Source organism: Cotesia glomerata, linkage group LG1 (assembly GCF_020080835.1).
Source record: "Cotesia glomerata isolate CgM1 linkage group LG1, MPM_Cglom_v2.3, whole genome shotgun sequence".
NCBI lineage: Eukaryota > Metazoa > Arthropoda > Insecta > Hymenoptera > Braconidae > Cotesia > Cotesia glomerata.
Genome location: NC_058158.1, coordinates 992285 through 1011047, shown reverse-complemented (window position 1 = coordinate 1011047; position 18763 = coordinate 992285). Strand labels below are relative to the sequence as shown.

At 30.5% G+C, this 18763-nt stretch overlaps 1 protein-coding gene and 1 long non-coding RNA gene across 3 annotated transcripts in view; both read right to left on the bottom strand.

The window, feature by feature from the left end:
* Positions 1 to 18763, bottom strand: part of LOC123270844 (zinc finger and SCAN domain-containing protein 2-like) — a 39021-nt gene that overhangs the window by 13569 nt on the left and 6689 nt on the right. The gene's annotated exons all lie outside the window — the stretch shown is intronic.
* Positions 12930 to 15570, bottom strand: LOC123270899. Its single transcript, XR_006510715.1, has 2 exons — positions 14430 to 15570; positions 12930 to 13076 (listed from the first exon to the last, which is right to left on the bottom strand). It is a non-coding gene; the product is annotated as an uncharacterized LOC123270899 (long non-coding RNA).

The window sequence follows — 18763 nt, the reverse complement described above, 5'->3', positions numbered from 1 at the left end:
TTTATTCTATTTTATAAAAATTAATACTTTAAATTATTCTTTTTTTTGGCGACATGATTAATTCTTCAGTTAATTTGTATTCACAAAATTAGCGGGTTCCAATCGATTAATCTGTGGTGTTTGCTGCCTGGAACTTCTCCAACTTCTAGTGTTACCACGGTTGTATAATTTATATTTCTTCTTCCAGAGTTAAATATAAAAATAAAATTTTAAATAATTTTTAATGATAAAAAATTCTGTCTTAATTTTTATCAAAAAAATTTCAGAAGATCCTTAGGTAGGTTCAACAATTTCAAACAATTTTTAATGATAAAATTCTGACTAAATTTTCAGCAAAAAAATTCTTGAAGATCATCACGTAGGTTTAAAAATTTTAAGTAACTTTTAATGATAAAATTCTGTCTAAATTTTCAGCAAAAAATTCTAGAAGATCATCACGTAGGTTCAACAATTTCAAATAATTTTTAATGACAAAAAACTCTGTTCAAATCTTCAGTAAAAAAATTCTAAAAGATCATCACGCAGGTTCAACAATTTCAAATAATTTTTAATGATAAAAAATTCATTCTAAATTTTCAGCAAAAAATTCCAGAAAATCATCACGTAGATTCAATTTAAAATAACTTTTAATGATAAAAAATTCTGTCTAAATTTCAGCAAAAAATTCCAGAAGATCATCACGTAGGTTCAACAATTTCAAATAATCTTTATTGATAAAAAAAACTCTGTTTAAATTCCAGAAGATCATCACGTAGGTTCAAAAATTTCAAATAATTATTAATGATAAAATTCTGTCTAAATTTTCATTAAAAAATTCCAGAAGATCATCACGTAGGTTCAACATTATGAGCTTTGCTGTGAACATTAAGCAGCGCCCTGGAGACAAAAGATTTAGTGCAAACGGAGCACTGATAAGGTCTTTGCCCAGTATGATACCGTTTGTGAATAACCAAGGTCGAGTGCTGAGTAAAAGACTTCCCGCAGGTGTCGCAGCTGTAGGGTTTTTCTCCAGTGTGCGTGCGCTTGTGGACCACCAGGGTGGTCCTTTTGTGAAAAGCCTTGCCACAAACATCACAAACTAAAGACTTCTCTCCTCCATGAAGCCTCAAGTGATCCTGGAGCGAGCCTCTGGAAGAGACTGACTTTCCGCAGAGATGGCAGTCGTATTTATTCTCCCCGGTGTGGGACTTTACGTGGACCATTAAAGAGTTCTTGTAGGCGAATATCTTCCCGCAGAACTCGCACTGGTGCTTGATGGGCTTGAAGTCCGGGTCGTGGACCTTGGCATGCCTGACCAGCGTGTGGTTGTTCGGGAAGGACTTTCCGCAGTGGTGGCACACGTGCTCCTTGGCGCCGTGCTTGATGTTCATGTGGCCGTGTAGTTCCGCGTTGGTGAAGAATCCCTTGCCGCAGAGCTCGCAGGAGCAGATGTACTTCTCGAAGTGTCTGCGCTGGTGCATCGCCAACTGGGACGCTTGGATAAAAGCGCGGCCGCACACGTCGCAGATAAAGTTCCGCTCCCGGGTGTGGATCCTCCGGTGCACTGCTAAGGTGCTCGTTCGCTTGAAGGACTTGTTGCAGATGTCACACTGGTACGGTCGCAAGTCACTGTGCGCTACCAAGTGCCCCTCGAACAGGTTCTTTAATTTGAACTGCTTGTTGCAGATTTTACACACGTAGAAATTTTCTTCTTCTTTTAGCTTCTTTTCAATCCCTGGGCTTTTACTGTTTATTAACTCCGGCTTTATTTCCGAGCGAAACAATCTGAAAGTAAATAATTTTTTTTTTTATAAGTGATATTTTTATTTTGGTTTTACTCCAGCTTAATTTTATTTTTTTACTTAGATTAGTTTTTATTTGAGACAAGATTTTTTGCCGCAAATTTAAAATAAATTAATTTTTTATAACTTAAATATTGGTTTTATAAAAAATTTTTTTAAATTAAAGTTCAAAATTTTATTTTACAAAAACAAAATGTCCCTTAAGATAAAAAATAAAATTCTTAATTATTAAAAAATTAGAAATTTTTATTTTTGAAATTACGAATATATTTTGCGACCAAAATGCCAAAAGGGTGTATTAAAGTAGCAATATAGGATTTTATCCCAAAAGGGCGTAGAAAAAAAATTTTTTAAAACTGCTCAAAACATAAAGATTTGTGAAAAAAAAATTTTCAATATTTAAATGACTAAATTTTGGGAGTTTGGAAAATAAAATAAATTATAAGAATTGCAACGTTTCGCTGATTTATTTAAGCTTCATCAGGCAAACTAAAAATAAAAAATTATTTTTAGTTAATACAAATATAACAAAATAAATTAAAATAACAATAAGGTAAAAGACCCCATTAGTGGCACTTTTTCTTTCAATGAAAAAATGTTTTACTTGGAATAAAAATTAAAACCTTTTTTTGATCTAAAGGTTTTAAAGATTAGAAATAATATATTCATTATTGAAATTAATTATTTCATTAGTTGAATAAGTACTGAAATCAAAGAAAGTGTCAGTAATGGGGTCCCCGCCACTAATGGGGTCTCTTACCCTAGTTACTCTTATGGTTTGCATCCTCGTCTTGTTTTTACTAAGTCAATAGATGTAATCGAGTAAAACAGCGTTAATTTGTATTAACTAAAAATAATTTTTTATTTTTAGTTTGCCTGATAAAGCTGAAATAAATCAGCGAAACGTTGCAAATATTATTTATTATAATTTAACATCTTCATTTATCGTACAAATTCCCAAAATTTAGTCATTTAAATATTTTAAATATGGACGAGAACTTAAATATTAAATTTTTCAATTTACTAATGCCAAAAGGGCATATCTCAACATACGCCCTTTTGGCTTTAAAAAAAATTTAGCCAAAAGGGCGTATAAAAAAACTTTCAATTTTTCTCTGAAATATAAAATTTAACTAAAATAAAATAACGCTCTTTTGGCTTCGGAAATTTATTTTTTTAGGCTTAGAAACTGTTAATAAAGCAATTAGTAAAAAAAAAAATTTACAAGCCCTTTTGGGACTTATAAATTAATATGCGCACTTTTGGCATTTGAGTCGTAATTTGTATTTTTTAAAAATTATAAGAAACATTTTTTTTTTTATAAAATTAAATTTTTTCAAGACTAATATTAAAAATTTGAAGAATTTATTTTAAAATTCCGGCAAAAATTTGGGTTCTAAATTATACGCTCGCTTATCACAAAAAATCAATGATCAATCTGAAAAAAAAAATATTAATAAAATTATTTAATCCAAAAAAAAGTTTTATTAAAAAATACTCACTTTAATTACCTGCCTAAAAATGTCTTCCCTTAATTAAAAAAAAGTATCTTCACTCTTAAAAATAAAAAAAAACACCAGGAGTGTAAAATAAAATAAAACCCCGAAATATATTGAATAAAATATATTTAAACATCTTAAACCTAATACATTCGTATAAAAACTAAAATCCTAATCCTGAAACTCTTCTTCTAACTCCTCAAAGTCAATAGCTTCAACCTTCTCCACTAAATTCTTGTGTCCCTTCATATGAGCATTAAGCGACCCATGCTGAGTAAATCTCTTATGACAGACCTTGCACTCATAAGGCCTCTCGCCAGTGTGAGTCCTCAAATGAACAATCAAGTACTTCCTGACACTGAAGCACTTCCCACAGACCTCACAAATATTCGGTTTTTCTCCAGTATGAATCCTCATGTGGACTTGCAAGTAAGACTGACTCGAAACAGTCTTCCCACAGACCTCACAACTGATCCTATTTTCCCCAGTGTGTTTTTTAACATGACCTTTAAGCGAGGTCTTCCAGTAGGTCTCGTAGTCGCAGAGGTTGCACTTGAACTTCTCCCTCTGAGTGTGGCTCTTGGCGTGGAGACTCAAGTACGAAGCACTGGCATAAGAAGAGTTGCAAATCCTGCAAACGAAGGGCCGTTCGCCAGTGTGGGTGAGAATGTGTCGCTGGAGAGACTGTTTAGTGTAAAATCCTCGCTGGCAGTACTCGCAATGCGCGTAGTACTCCTTGTTGTGCTTCATCATGTGGAGCCTTAAGTCGTAAGGAGACACCTTGGGCATCCCGCAGATCTCGCAGCAGTATCGCTTGTTGTGCTGCTTTAAGTGGATCCTTAAAAATTTATCAGTTTTAAAAGGCTTGTTGCAAATGTGACAAGGAAAAGGTCGCTCCTCTTGATGCATCTTGATAACATGCCTCGCTAATTTTTCATCATCGTAAAAAATTCTGTCGCACTGTCCACATTTTTCAGCTTGAGGCTTTCCATGGTCCAATCTATAATGTCGCTCCCATTGGTGGAAATTCCAGGATTCTTTCCCGCAGATTTTGCACTTGTACCTTTTTCCACTCTTCGGTTTTTCTTCCTTTTTTTCAGGCTCGGGGTTTACTGGCTCGGGTTTGGATTTTACTGGCTTGGGATTGGGTTTTACTGACTTTGGCTTTGATTTTGACTTGGTGGTGGTACTAGGGTTGATATTGACTGGGTTATTGGTACTGATACCGGTGCTAGGAGGCTTGGCAGGAGGGAGAGACAGTGGAATCATCGGTGGCGGCTCCTTAGTAGCACAATTTACTCTCAGTAACTTTATTTTAATGACGTTTAATTTAGGCTTGTCGTCTGAAGACTGGCTCGTGGACCCTTCACCCTCCTCCGGGATATTGTGCGTTAGTACGTCGGATATCAACTCGCTTTTGATAGCAGTGATAGGTATTTGCTCTACTGTTGCGTACTTTGCGTACGCGTACGACGGACCCAAACCGGGATACCTGAAAATTATAAATTGTGTCAGTTCAACAAACCTGAGTAGTTTTTAGTTTGATTTTTATTTAGTGGGTTGTTATTTTGAGTTTACCGTGGAGTTTTTTACTGATTGCCCGGGTAAGAATCTTTCTCGAGTTGCTAAAAATAAATTCTTTTTTTTTAGGAGTGTATGAATAGTTTTAATTTATTAAAAATAAATTAATTTTTTTTTAATATTTTATAAATAACATTTATAAAAAAATATTTAAGATAAAACACCCAGTTATGACTTCCAATGTCAATAATTAAGAAATGACCTTGTATCTTGTGAAATATTGACATTGTTAAAGATATAAGTTCATCCTGATATTACACTCATCGAGACCTTTCATTTGAGTACCCACATCAATTTTTCATATATTTTATATATTTATATATATTATATATATGTATGTATGAAAAATATATCAAAAATGCATGTGGGTACTCAAATGAAAGCTCTTCATGAGTGTAACATCAGGATGAGCTTATATCTTTAAAAATATCAATAAGTAAGAAATTACCTTTATCTTGTGAAATATTGACATTTTTAAAGATATAAGCTCATCCCGATATTACACTCATCAAGACCTTTCATTTGAGTACCCACATCAATTTTTCATATATTTTATATATTTATATATATTATATATATATGTATGTATGAAAAATATATCAAAGAAACATGTGGGTACTCAAATGAAAGCTCTTTATGAGTGTAACATCAGGATGAGCTTATTTCTTCAAAAACTTCAATAGTTAAAAAAGTACAGTGCAATTTAACAAAAGTCATTAATTTATTTTTGATAAGTTATTATTATTATTTATTTTTAATAAAGCAAAATTTTATTTATTTATAGTTCACAAATCACGGCAGTCACATAGTGACTGCTAGGTTTCTATTTATTAATTTCTTTTTTTTAATTAAAATAAAATTGCAAGATTCAATAACTAGTTTAGTGTCAATAACTAGGTCTTTTACCTTAAATAAAATTTGTTAAAAAAAATTTTTTTCTAAAAAATAAAACTTTTAAAATTAAAATTAATTCAATAAATAATAATAATTTTACCAATAAATAATTAAAATTAAATTTTAATTGCATTATTTCCTCTAAATTGCGTATAATAATAACCAAATCCTATTATAAAATAAATTTAAATATTAAAAGCTTTCAATTATCATCACTATTCATACACCTCTAATTATACAATAATAGAGCTTAATTTCATTTAATTAATTACAAGGCAATACACGCTTAAATACTTTTTAATAATTAAATTAATACTGCTTTAAATACTGCCAAAAAAAATCGACTAAAAAAACAACAATGTTTTTAAAATTAAGGCGAGGGAGGAGGAGTCCGATGTGTGCGAAGATGACAAGTAAGCGCTCCGCGCTGAGCAAAAGCCTTCTCACAGCGATGACACTTGTAAGGTTTTTCCCCAGTGTGAGTTCTTCTGTGCTTAACAAGATACCTCCTGGAAGCAAAAGATCTTCCGCAGAACTCGCAAACTTCTGGTTTTTCCCCAGTATGAATTCTCACATGAACTTTCATATAATCCCGACGAATGAGCTTCCCGCAGTACTGACAAGGAAGCTGACCTTCTCCAGTATGAGTCCGCATGTGTTCCTTAAAACAGTAACTATAAAAAGTTTCAAAGCCGCAGATAGCACAGGAGTGTTTCTTCCTGGTATCAGGCTGCTGGTGAATCCGCATGTGGGTTTTGAGGTAGCCCTGACTCTTGAAAGGTTTCTCGCAGACCTGGCAAATGAAGGACTGGTCATTAGACTGGTCATGCTTGGACAAATGTGCCTTCAAATTAGCTTTCGAATAAAATCCTTTTTTGCAAACTGGACAAAATTCAGTGAACTCTTTGTTGTGCCGCCGCACGTGGATCGTCAGGTCGTACTCTGAAGTTTTCTTCGCGCCACATATGTGACACACGTGAGGACTGCCGTGGAGAGCCATGTGGACCTTAAGGTACTTTTTCTTTTTAAATGTCTTCCCGCAGTTGAAACATTTCAGCAAAACTGGAGATTCTTTTTCAGCTTCGGGAGTTTTGGAGGATTTTGTGCAGCCGATGTCGTCGATTGTTGTGTGATGAGCCAGCAGGTCTAGCTCTGTTTCAAAGTTTTTAGCACATGTCTCGCAACGATAAGCTTTGGTTTTTTTTCGCCTCTTATTTGATCCTCTAGATTTTTTTCTAGTTCTTCTGCTGGGTCTGGAATTAAAAAATTGCAAGTTTCAACCAGCGAGCTGATTGCAATCACATGCTGGCTCGACGGAAAATCAGGATGCCTGGTCATGCTCCAAACTGGGAAATTATTTCCTAAAGAATTTAAATCGCATGCAATTATTACTTTTTTTTTTATTACTACACAGAAAAAAATTAACTTGAATCAAGTAAATAATTTTGAAGTATTTTATATTCTTGATTTTAGTAAAAAAATTCTTACACTGATAGAAGGATTTTTTTATATTGGATAAGCTTTATTAACTGTTAATAAATAATTTTTTAACGTAGGATTTAATAAATATTTATAGAGTTAATGAATTATTTATTAAATGTTAATATTTATTAACAGTTAACAAATATTTATTAATAGTTAATAAGTAATTTATTAAGTACAAATTATTAACTGTTAATAAATATTTATTAATGGTTAATATTTGTTGTTAACAAATATTTATTTGAAATAAAAAGCAAAAATAGCAATTTTCTTTATTGCTTACTAACTATTAAATTGTTTAAATTAGATATCTAAATTATTGTACACTAATACTAAGTAAATCATTATAAATATAATGATAGTTATTCATCATTTAAGACTTAATTTAAGATTATTAGAAAATTGTATGAAATAATTAAAAAATATAAATTGTTAACAACAAATTAGGGTATTGTAATTTTAATTTTGTGAGTAAGCTCAGACGTTGTCTTAAGTTATCATCTCAGTTAAATCATAATATAAATTTACAAATAAAGAATTGAAACTCAATAAATCAATACTGAAATAATAATAATACTCAAGTACTAAAATAAGTAATTAAACTAATAATGTATATTTTTATTGTACTGTATATTATTAAATATGTAATTTTGTATTTGTCATTCGGCCATTATAGCCTTGGCATAAAAATAAATAACTAACTAACTAACTATTAATAAATGTACTTTCCTTCTAAATAAATATTTATTGAATGTTAAAAATTATTTATTAAAATTTAATAAATTAAATAATTGTCTTCAAATAAGTTAAATTATTAATATTTAATAAATATTTATTAATGCTTAATGAATATTTGTTAACTGTTAATAAATATTTATTCAAAATAAAAAGCAAAAATATTTATTAAAATTTAATAAATTAAATATAATTGTCTTCAAATAAAATAAATTATTAACAGTTAATAAATCCTTTTATCAGTGTCAGTGATAGAAAGATTTGTTTATATTTATTAACTGTTAATTAATGATTTTTTAACATAGGACTTAATAAATATTTATTAACAGTTAATAAATATTTATTAAGTACAATTTATTAATTATTCACAAATATTTATTAATGATTAATATTTGTTAACTGTTAATAAATATTCATTTAAAATAAAAAGTAAAAATAGCAATTTTCTTTTGACACTTTTTATAACTCTGTAGCTGGAATAGATGATAATAATTAAATTCACTAAATAAATTAACGTTTTTAATATTTAAAAATATAAAAGATAATTATGAGCTGTGATAGAATTTTGTATTCTACAATAAACGTTATTATAATGTAATATAATTAATGCAAATAATTTTTAAAGATAATTTTTGTTTATAAGCAATTTTCATATCATGACATTGCAAGCGAAACAAATTCACTCAACAGAATATTTATTCACTGTTAATAAATATTTGTTAACTATTAATAAAAATTAACTATTAATAAATGTCGTTTCCTCCCAAATAAATATTTATTGAATGTTAAAAAATATTTATTAATATTTAATAAATTAAATAATTGTCTTCAAATAAATTAAATTATTAATAATTAATAAATCTTTCTATCAGTGTAAACTGATAGAAGGGTTTGTTTTTATTTAATAGTCTTTATTAACTGTTAATTAATGATTTTTTGACATCACAGGATTTAATAAATATTCATTAATGAGTAATGAATATTTGTTAACTGTTAATAAATATTTATTTAAAATAAAAAGCAAAAATATTTATTAAATGTTAATAAATATTTGTTAACTATTAATAAATATACTTTCCTTCCAAATAAATATTTATTGAATGTTAAAAAATATTTAATAAATTAAATAATTGTCAAATAAATTAAATTATTAATAATCAATAAATCCTTCTATCAGTATAAACTAAGAAATTTTTGTTGATTTAAGTAAATTTTACTTGATTAAAGAATTTTTCGTCTTGATTAAAAACAATGAAACTCTTTAAAATTATTTTCTAGGTTTAAGAAACTTCTTGAAGCAAGTTAATTTTTTTTTTCGGTGTACTTATTGAATAAATTTTTGGAATTTTAGGAGTAAGATAGGTCAGGATTGAAAAAAAAAAAAAAATAAGATTTATTTATTTGAAAAGTATATAATTTTATTTAGATATTTATACATAATCAAAAAAAAATTCATAGAAGGAAAATAGACACCTTTGAAAATAATTTCATTTAAAATATATTAAAAATAGCTGTTGACGGTGATTAACGAAAAATATTAGATAATATAATTGAAAATATTAATGAATTGATGTAGATTAATCTAAATAAAATATCAATTCTATCTACTTTTTATTCAAATAATTAAATACAAAAATTACTTTATTTGTAGGCAACAGTTTTGCTTTAAGAATAAAAAAAAAAAATATTCTTGCGTTTAATTATTTACATATAAAATTATAGCTTCACCATTAACTCACCAGCCAACATTTATAATTTTTTTTATAATTATTATTACATTTATAAATTGATTTATTGATCCATGCGGCAGATAATTATCAAAAATTGCACTTTAGATTATTTTAGCGCCATGGAATGTCGTAAAAAAAATGGCCAATTGGTTTGAAAGTATATCGAACGATCGGTGGCTAAAATGCTTTTAAAATAACTAGAAAAAAATATATTTACTCTGTACAAATGCCGCGGACAGATCAATGTGATCATTAACTTTAATCAATCAATCATTTATTTATCCATTTATTTATTTATAATTGTATCCATTTATTCATCTTTCTTACTAAGGCACAGAATCTTTGTTTCGCTCTTGAACAAAGTAGAAACTTAAATATGGACATTAATTAAATCGTTTAAGATTTATATACATTTTCGAATCATTAGTCTTATAACTTTATCAAACATTTGATTACGCTACCTAAATAAACAAAAAATACTGAAGCCCACCTTTCATCAGGTGGTTTACTTTTAATTTAATTTAATTAATAATAATCGTTGCTATAATTGTATAAAAAAAAAAAAAAACTAATTTTATGCAATGATAAAAAAATTAACTTGATTTAAAAGCCTAAATTTTGAACCAAGAATAATATTTTTAAGAAAATCCACAGTAAAAATTTTGAGTCAAAAAACTTGGTTTTAAAATTTTTTTATTAATTTATTTATTTATTTTTTTGTGTTAAATATTTAACATTAAAATTTTTAATACAAAATTTTTTGACGCAATGACGCAAAATTTTTTACTGTGATTTTTTTCGAGTCAAGAGAATAAATTCTTGAGTCAAAAAATTATTTTTGATTCAACAGTCAGTCCCTACAATTGCAGCTTTATATTTCTTTTCTAGACAAAGAATTAAAAAAAAAAAAAAAAAAACGCTCTGCTACTTAATAAATTTTTTAATTACCTATTTTATATCAGAGCGTTTTTTTTTTTAAATTCTCATTTGTTTAAAAAAAAAAAACATAATTGCAGTAAGGTAAAAGACCCAGTTATTGACACTGTCCTAGTTGTTAGACACTTGCAATTTTATTTTAACTAAAAAAATAAAACGTTCTCAAAAAATCAATCTTAAAATTTATAATTAAAAAATTATATTTATTATTAATTTATTAGAGTTGATTTGTTTTTTTTTTTTTTTTTTTTTTTTAAATTAAAATAAAATTAAAAGTGTCAATAGTAAATTTTTCTTTTCTTAAGAATTTATTCTCTTGATTCAAAAAAATCATTTTCTTCAAAATAATATTTTTGGTTTAAGATTTTAGCTCTTTAGTCAAGTTAATTTTTTTATCAGTGTGTAAACAAATAACCAAGTAAAATTTTAGCAACAAAACTTATTGACAACGGACAGATTTATTATTCTAATATTTATATATGCATAACAGTTACTGAAATAAATAAAGTTTCCCGTAAAAACTGTATACAATTATTACCATAATGATAATTATAATAATATTCTATCAAGTATAATAATATAATCTCATATCGTCAATAATCTTTACTATTACAACTACTTAAATTTTTAATTAACCGGTAGCAAAGTTGAGGCGTTTAATTATTTTTGTGCTTCGGAATTGGTCGGCAAATTAAATCCGCACTAATAGAAGGATTTATTTATTTATTTTTATTTATCAACTATTAATAATTAATTAATTTATTCATTTTTATTTATTAACTATTAATAGTTTAATTTGTGTCAAGACAATTATTTAATTTAATAAATATCCCGAATCATATATTAACTATTAAATATTTAAGTCCTAAAAAAAAAATAATTTATTAACAGTTAATAAATTTTAAATACAAAAAAATCCTTCCATTAGTACCCAAAAAAAAAAAAGAAAAAATTACTCACAATTTATCATAATATTTACAATTATAAAAATGTACTTGTTCGAAGTTAAATAAATCTAAGCGAAACACATAAAAAAATCCTCCACAAAATATCACTCTTAACCAGACAACAAAACAGAAACCGTCTCAATAACACGCGTCTGAGGATGATCATGAAATTCCTCCTGGAGTTCATCAGGATGCAGCTCATCAACTTGCAGTTGGTCTGTAATATGCTCAGTGATGTGATCAGGCTCATTCATAGAATCACTCATCTCCAATTGATCGTGAAAGCTTTCCTCCTCAAGTCTATCAGGTTGTATCCGTAGCTCATGATTAATGTTCTGCTCACGAGCGTTCTGCTTCGCGTGGGTCTTCAAGTGACTGTTGAGCATTGTCTTGGAAGCAAAAGACTTCTCACAAATGGTACAAGGGTAAGGTTTGTCCCCAGTGTGTCCCCTAAGGTGAACCACCAAAGTAGTGCGCTGGGTGAATCTCTTCTCGCAATGGGTGCACTGGTGCGGTCTCTCCCCAGTGTGGGTTCTTCTGTGGACACTCAAATAGTTCTGGGAGATAAAGCTCTTGCCGCAGTGGTCGCAAATGTGAGGTTTCTCTCCAGTGTGCTTCCGCATGTGGACTGTCAAGTAAGTCTTGCTGGAGACGGACTTGCCGCAAATTGAACAAATATAATCACTCTGCTGGCCGCCATTGCCGTGAGTCCGCATGTGGACCATCAGGACTTGCTTCCGGGAGAACCGCTTGTTGCAGAGCTTGCAGAGGTGCTTCTTCTGAGGAGGAACGTAGTTCGGCTCGTGGAGCTTGGCGTGCAATCTTAGGCCTTGCTGGTACCTGAAGGTCGCATTGCAAGTGTCGCACTGGAAGGGCATCTCCTGGACCTGTTCCTGTTGATGTTCTTGCTGATGTTCCTGCTGGTGCTCCTCGAAGCTGTCCACAGTGTAGAATCTCTGAAGACACAATTCACAATCAAATTTGTACTCCTGCTCGTCATGATGCCGCTCATGACTCGCCAAGTTCTTCTTGTGAGGCGTTACGTAATTACACTGGCTGCAAGAGTAGTACTTAGGCTCAGAACTAGCGTGCATTTGCTGCTCGTGCTTGTTAAGAGCTGCAGCGGTCATGAAACTGCGCCCGCAGTTATTGCAGACGTAGACGACCTTGGTGTCATCGATCTCCGTGGACTCGACCACTTCTTCCGCTGTGTCCTCTTCCATCTCCATGATCTGGTACTCATGCTCTGATCTCAAGTGCTCGTGCGTACTCAAGTGGAGCTCCAGGTCTTTGTCGTTCAAAAATCTGTCCCCGCATAGCTCACAAATAATTCCCTCTGGTACAATTCCCTCTTCTAGATTCTCGTCTTTAGTCACGTGAAGAGTCTGGTCTGTTAGCACCAATTCGTGGCTCGAACCTTCGCACAGTACCTTTATTCCGTCGATGTTGCACTGCTCCGGTGATATGGTCGTCAGTTTCGTTACAAAAAATCTGCAAATAAGAGACAATGCTAAGTCAATTAACCACGTTATTACTACGACTATTTTTATATTTTATTTTTTATATTAAAATGATTACTGATTTTAATTAATCATCTTACTGGTTCTTCAATTCAATTTTTTTTTTTTAAGGGTATTCTAGTCTAGAAGCATGAATTTCAGGATTTTTTGAAGTAAAAAAAAGGCAATCAATATTTTTACTATCCATTTTTTTATAAGTTATTTATTAACATTACAAGAATACAGAAAAAAAATTAAAAAATGAAAAAAGTTGAAAATTCAAAAAATTAGCAGCTAATGAAGTGAGGAGGGTCTCAAAACTCTCCTAACAATCTGAAATAAAAAAATAAAAAAAGATTATTAATCTAGAGTAATGTCGCTATGGCATGAACTAGGAAAAAGTTGAAAAAAAATTTTTTTCACAAAATAGCGACTGTCTGAAAAAAAAAAAAAAAAAATTTTTTTTTGACTTTTTCGAATTTTTTAAAAATAGTAAAAATTGAAATTTGACCGTAGTTCATGCCATAGCGACATTGCTCTAGATTATTAATCTTTTTTATTTTTTTATTTCAGATTGCTAGGAGAGTTGGAATCGTAGACATGGTCACGTGCCAATTTTTTGAGACCCCCCTCACACGGAAAGAACAAGATGATACTGGATATTGTCCCAGATTATACTCTGTGATATCTGTGGTGAAAAAAATTTCAGATAGTAGCTGGAAAAATCCAAATTATACTCATTGTAATCCAGATTATACTGCGTGATATCTGGATTATATGAATTGTAATCTGGCTTATACTAGCTACTATCTGAAATTTGTTTTTCACTCAGTATAATCTGGGTTGATATTCAGTGTCATCTTTTCCTTTCCGTGCACTTCATTAGCTGCTAATTTTTTGAATTTTCAAATAACTTATAAAAAAATGTATAGTAAAAATATTGATTGCCTTTTTTTTACAGCACTTGAAAAAATTACCTGAAATTCATGCTTCTAGACTAGAATACCCCCTTAATTTTTTTTTATAAGTGCTAGATGTTCAAACCGTAGTTTCATTTATTTACGGAGTAATAAATTAATTCTAACGACGCAGTTGTTAATATTTTATTAAATTTTTTTTAAATCGATTCAATTTACTGAATTAGAATCAGAAGAGTTCTAGCCTAGAAAAAAAAATAAAAAATATACACGATACTATAATGACATAGATTATAGATAGATATGTAGTGTATCTAGGTAGTAGATTGATTGAGAGATAGATAGACAAACAGACAGACACATAGGTAATATAGACCTTGCGTACATTCGTGATAATGATAACAAAGAAAAAATAAAAAGTCGTTGACCGTTTGGTTGTACATCTAAGTTGGTCATCCAGGTTGTATACAAAGAGCCCGCGAAAATGTACTATCGATCATTCTTCTTCCGTCGGGTCTTTATTTAACGTATAATATGGACATAGACGCAGGCGCGTGGATAAACTTCCCAACGGGAACATCTGTCTGTTGTAGTTTACTCAATTATAATCGATCTGGCAATTTAACAATTACAGGCCTTCCGCTTTTTTTTTTTTATATTTTTCAACAACTCTTCAACTGTTATTATCATTTTATATTCCTGTCTTTTAGTGATATCTGAAAACAAAATTATCCTACCAAGTATTTAAATAAAGTTCTGTCGGCAAAGCTTTAGACAATGAACGCTGTTGGTGATCTAAATCTTACCTTGATCCACTGAAAAAAAAATTTTTTAATAAAAAAGAAACTTAAAAAATTGTTTTTTTTTTTAATAATTGTAAGAGTTTAGTTGATAAACATTTTGAATATTTGTTTATTTAATTGAGTACTGTTATATAGACGAAATTAAAAGAAAAATAAATTAATAAAACCGATAGATGTAGAGTATAAAGGCACGACTTGCCTCCAAGTATTACACAAAATAACATAGAATATATAAGTAGTAATAATGATTAATATGAAAGGTTTATACTATACGGACAATCGATTAGTCTAATATAATATCACTGTTTACAACTTATACTTGCCGGCTAGGCGCTTTTCCCGCAACTTGGCAACTTGATTATATTTTATTATACCTATATGATTTCATGTCATATCACGCAAAAGTTAGTTTTTTTAAAAAGTACGTTTTATCAACTTGGCAATAACTGAAAGAGTCCACTCAATGATTATTCAAGCGACTCCTTAATATTCACTTATGTATTATAATAATCAAGGCACTTTGAATTCTTTAGTTACTTTTGTTATAAGTTTTTACTTTTATCTTTAACCTTATTTTTATTTTTTATATTACTTATTTAATTATTATTTATTAATAAACTATTCTTTTCTAAGTTTCGCGAGACCGCGGTGTTTTGAGTAATAACGTCAATTTTTAATCGACTTATCGCGTTACCAATATTAAAAAGGCGTATAAAAAAAATTATTTTTTTTCCTATATTATCCAGGAAATGTATAAAAATAAAAATCCGGTCAAAAACACAAAAAAAAAAATTTTTTTTTGCCTTTTTGACTTTAAAAAAAAATATTTTTAAAATCAAAAAGGCGTATGTAAAAAAATAGTCAAAGAACTTTTAAAAAAAATCTAGTAAAAAAATAATTTTTGAAAATTACTATTATAGTCTAATTTTTAGAAAAAAAAATTTTATTTTAATTTTCTTTAGTGAATTTTCACAAAATAAAAAAAATTTCAATGTTAGTTTTCAGTCTCACTTCCAAAAATTAATTTTTTATTAGATCTTAATGTTTTAAGATTCTTAGAAGCAACTTTGACTATTTTTTCATACACGCTTTTTTGAATTAAAAAAAAAAATTTTTTTTAAAACCAAAACGGTATATGTGAAAAAATAGTCAAAGAATTTCCAAAAAAGATCTAGTAAAAAAAATAATTTTTCAAATTGAACTGAAATTCAATAGTCCAATTTTTTGAAAAAAAAAAATAAAAAAAAATTTATTTCAATTTTTTTTAGTGAATTTTCACAAAATAAAAAAAAACTTTTAAAAATTGCAATGTTAATTTTTAATCTCACTTCCAAAAATTAATTTTTCGTCAGATCTCAACGTTTTAAGGTACCTTAGAAGCAACTTTAACTATTTTTTCGACTTGAAATTTTTTTTTGTTAAAACAAAAAAGGCTTATGTTAAAAAAATTTTTTTTTTTGCATTTTTCAACCAGATTTTTACTTTTGTAAATTCCTTAATTAGAAAAAAAAAAAAAAAAGAATTTTTTTATACACTCTTTTGACTTTAATAACGCGACATCAAAGGCACATAGTAATATTGGCCGGCCGTTTAAAACACCAATTGGAGCAACTATTAAATCTGTAATCCAACTTGTTTCTATCGGCCCTATTATACTATCCGCTAATCTAGAATATTAATAACAATATGTATACATATATTTATGATAATAATAATAATAATAATAATAATAATAATAATAAACAAAAGAAACAATTATCACAGGAAAAACGTGAAAATAAACCATAAATTAATGTTTCTTCATGTGATTGAGCATAATAGTACGTGTGACAAAGCCCTTGCCACATAAAGTACACGTATAAGGCCGCTCGCCAGTGTGGTATCGGCGATGAACAGTAAGAGTAGAGGCCTGAGTGAAGGACTTGCCGCACATTGCGCACAAGTACGGCCTCTCGCCGGTGTGAATTCTCTGATGAACAACGTAGTACTTGCGATGGGTGAACCCCTTGCCGCAGACGTCACAAACCAGAGGCCGGGACCTGTGAACAGCCTTGTGGCTGGTCAGCGACTCAATAGTATGAAACTGCTTGGTGCAGGAGTCACAGGGATAAGACACCGGGGCGTCGAAGGCCGGCTTGTCCATCACGCTGCTAGTAGAAGTCGGCACCGTCGGAACGTGGTTCATGTTTGTGGGCGACGGGTTGCTGACCAGGCCCGGAGTCGAGCTTTGGATGATCGACTTGTGGGTCTTTGCGTGGTGATTGTACAAAGTGCGAGTCTCGAACCTCATTGGGCAGCGTGGGCAGGTGTAGGGTTTATCCTGGCCAGTCAGGTGGATTTTTTTGTGCCGCTCCAGGAGTGTTCTGTACCGAAAGCTCGCCTGGCAGTGGTCGCAATTGAAGGTCTGCTCATTTGTCTGGTCCGGTGGTGGAGACATCAACGTAGCGTTGGTCACTATTACGTTATTTTGCTGATTTTGATTTTGATTTTGATTTTGATTTTGATTTTGTTGATGTTGTTGCTGCTGATGCTGATTTTGCTGCTGGAGAATTTGCTGGTGAGACGTCTCGTGCATCCTCAAGTGTCCCAGGTTCGGAAAAAGCCGCCCGCATATTGAGCAAGAGTATTTAATCTGGCCGTTGTTGTCATTGGCGTCCAAGCGACGGCGCAAGTCGTTGCTGTTGATATTAACCTGGTGATTCATTCTGATGTGGTAATTTAACTTGAGCGCGCTGCGGAACTCCAGTCCGCAGCTCAAACACTGGTGGGACTCTGTGTGGACCTCCAGGTGCTCCAGCGGAGCCATCTGCTCCAGCGGGATCATTGAGGACGGGTGTGAGGGATGCAGATACGGCGAGGACATCGGAGCTATGTACTGAACTCCCGGTGACATCATGCTCGTGTAGTTGGTTAAGAACCCCGGCTGGAGGTTGCAGCAGTTCAGGTAAGAGCCGTCGTTGATGTCCGGTGATGGTGACAAGATTTGACGGAGCATTCCTGACAACCCACCGAAGCTCTCTGTCTCCCTGTAATTGACACAAACACCCATCGACACAATCCTACGGAGAATGGTGCCGTTTACAAATGTGTAGATTTCTTTTTTTTTGGTTTGTTTTTTTTGAAGTGAAACTTCTTTATCGACGTATGAGAGAAATTTTATAGCAATGTAAAAAAAAATCGTTACGATTTTTGGTTACGCGCCATGTTTTTTTTTATCAAAGTTCTGTACAGCGATGTAAAGAATAGATTTAGTAAATATTATTAATTCTAAAAATAAATTAAATAGTAATTTAAAAATAAAGCAAAATACAATTAGAAAATAAAAATATATATGGGTGATTCTCTGTAAGGATGTTTTTTGCTGTCCCAACGATTTTTTTATTAGAAAAATTCTTATTTTGTTACTAAAAAAAATTTGTTACGAAAGTAAAAAAACATTTCTATTTGGAGCATTGAAAACTAAAATGAAGCAAATTTTGGTTTTTTTGCTATAAATTTGTAAACCACCGAAATAACAGTCCCCTGGGCTGTCCCATTAACAAAATTAAAACTTTAAGATTAAATTTTAAGTTATTCGTCCATAATATATAATTTGGTCCATAATGTTTATAAACTTAATTAGTTAACTAACAATCTTCTTCAATAAAAAGTACCAAAAATTAATTTGTTTCATTAAATTCATTAAACCAAAGTTTGTCCCAGGCATTTTAAGAACAGTCCCCTGTCAGAAGTTCAAAGCCAAAAAAAAAAAAATCCAGCGTGTTATTTTACCTTTTGTAAGGATTATAAGGATCTAACTAGCCTTGAGTTAATAACCACAGGGTTGTTAGCGCTTTATCGCCATTTTATTTAGTGTCAAAGCACCGTTTGTGCTGGAAATGTGTCTGGGCCACTTGAAAACTCAGTTCCCAGACAACTATTATTATTTATAATTTATTTATAAAATTGGATCCATAAGT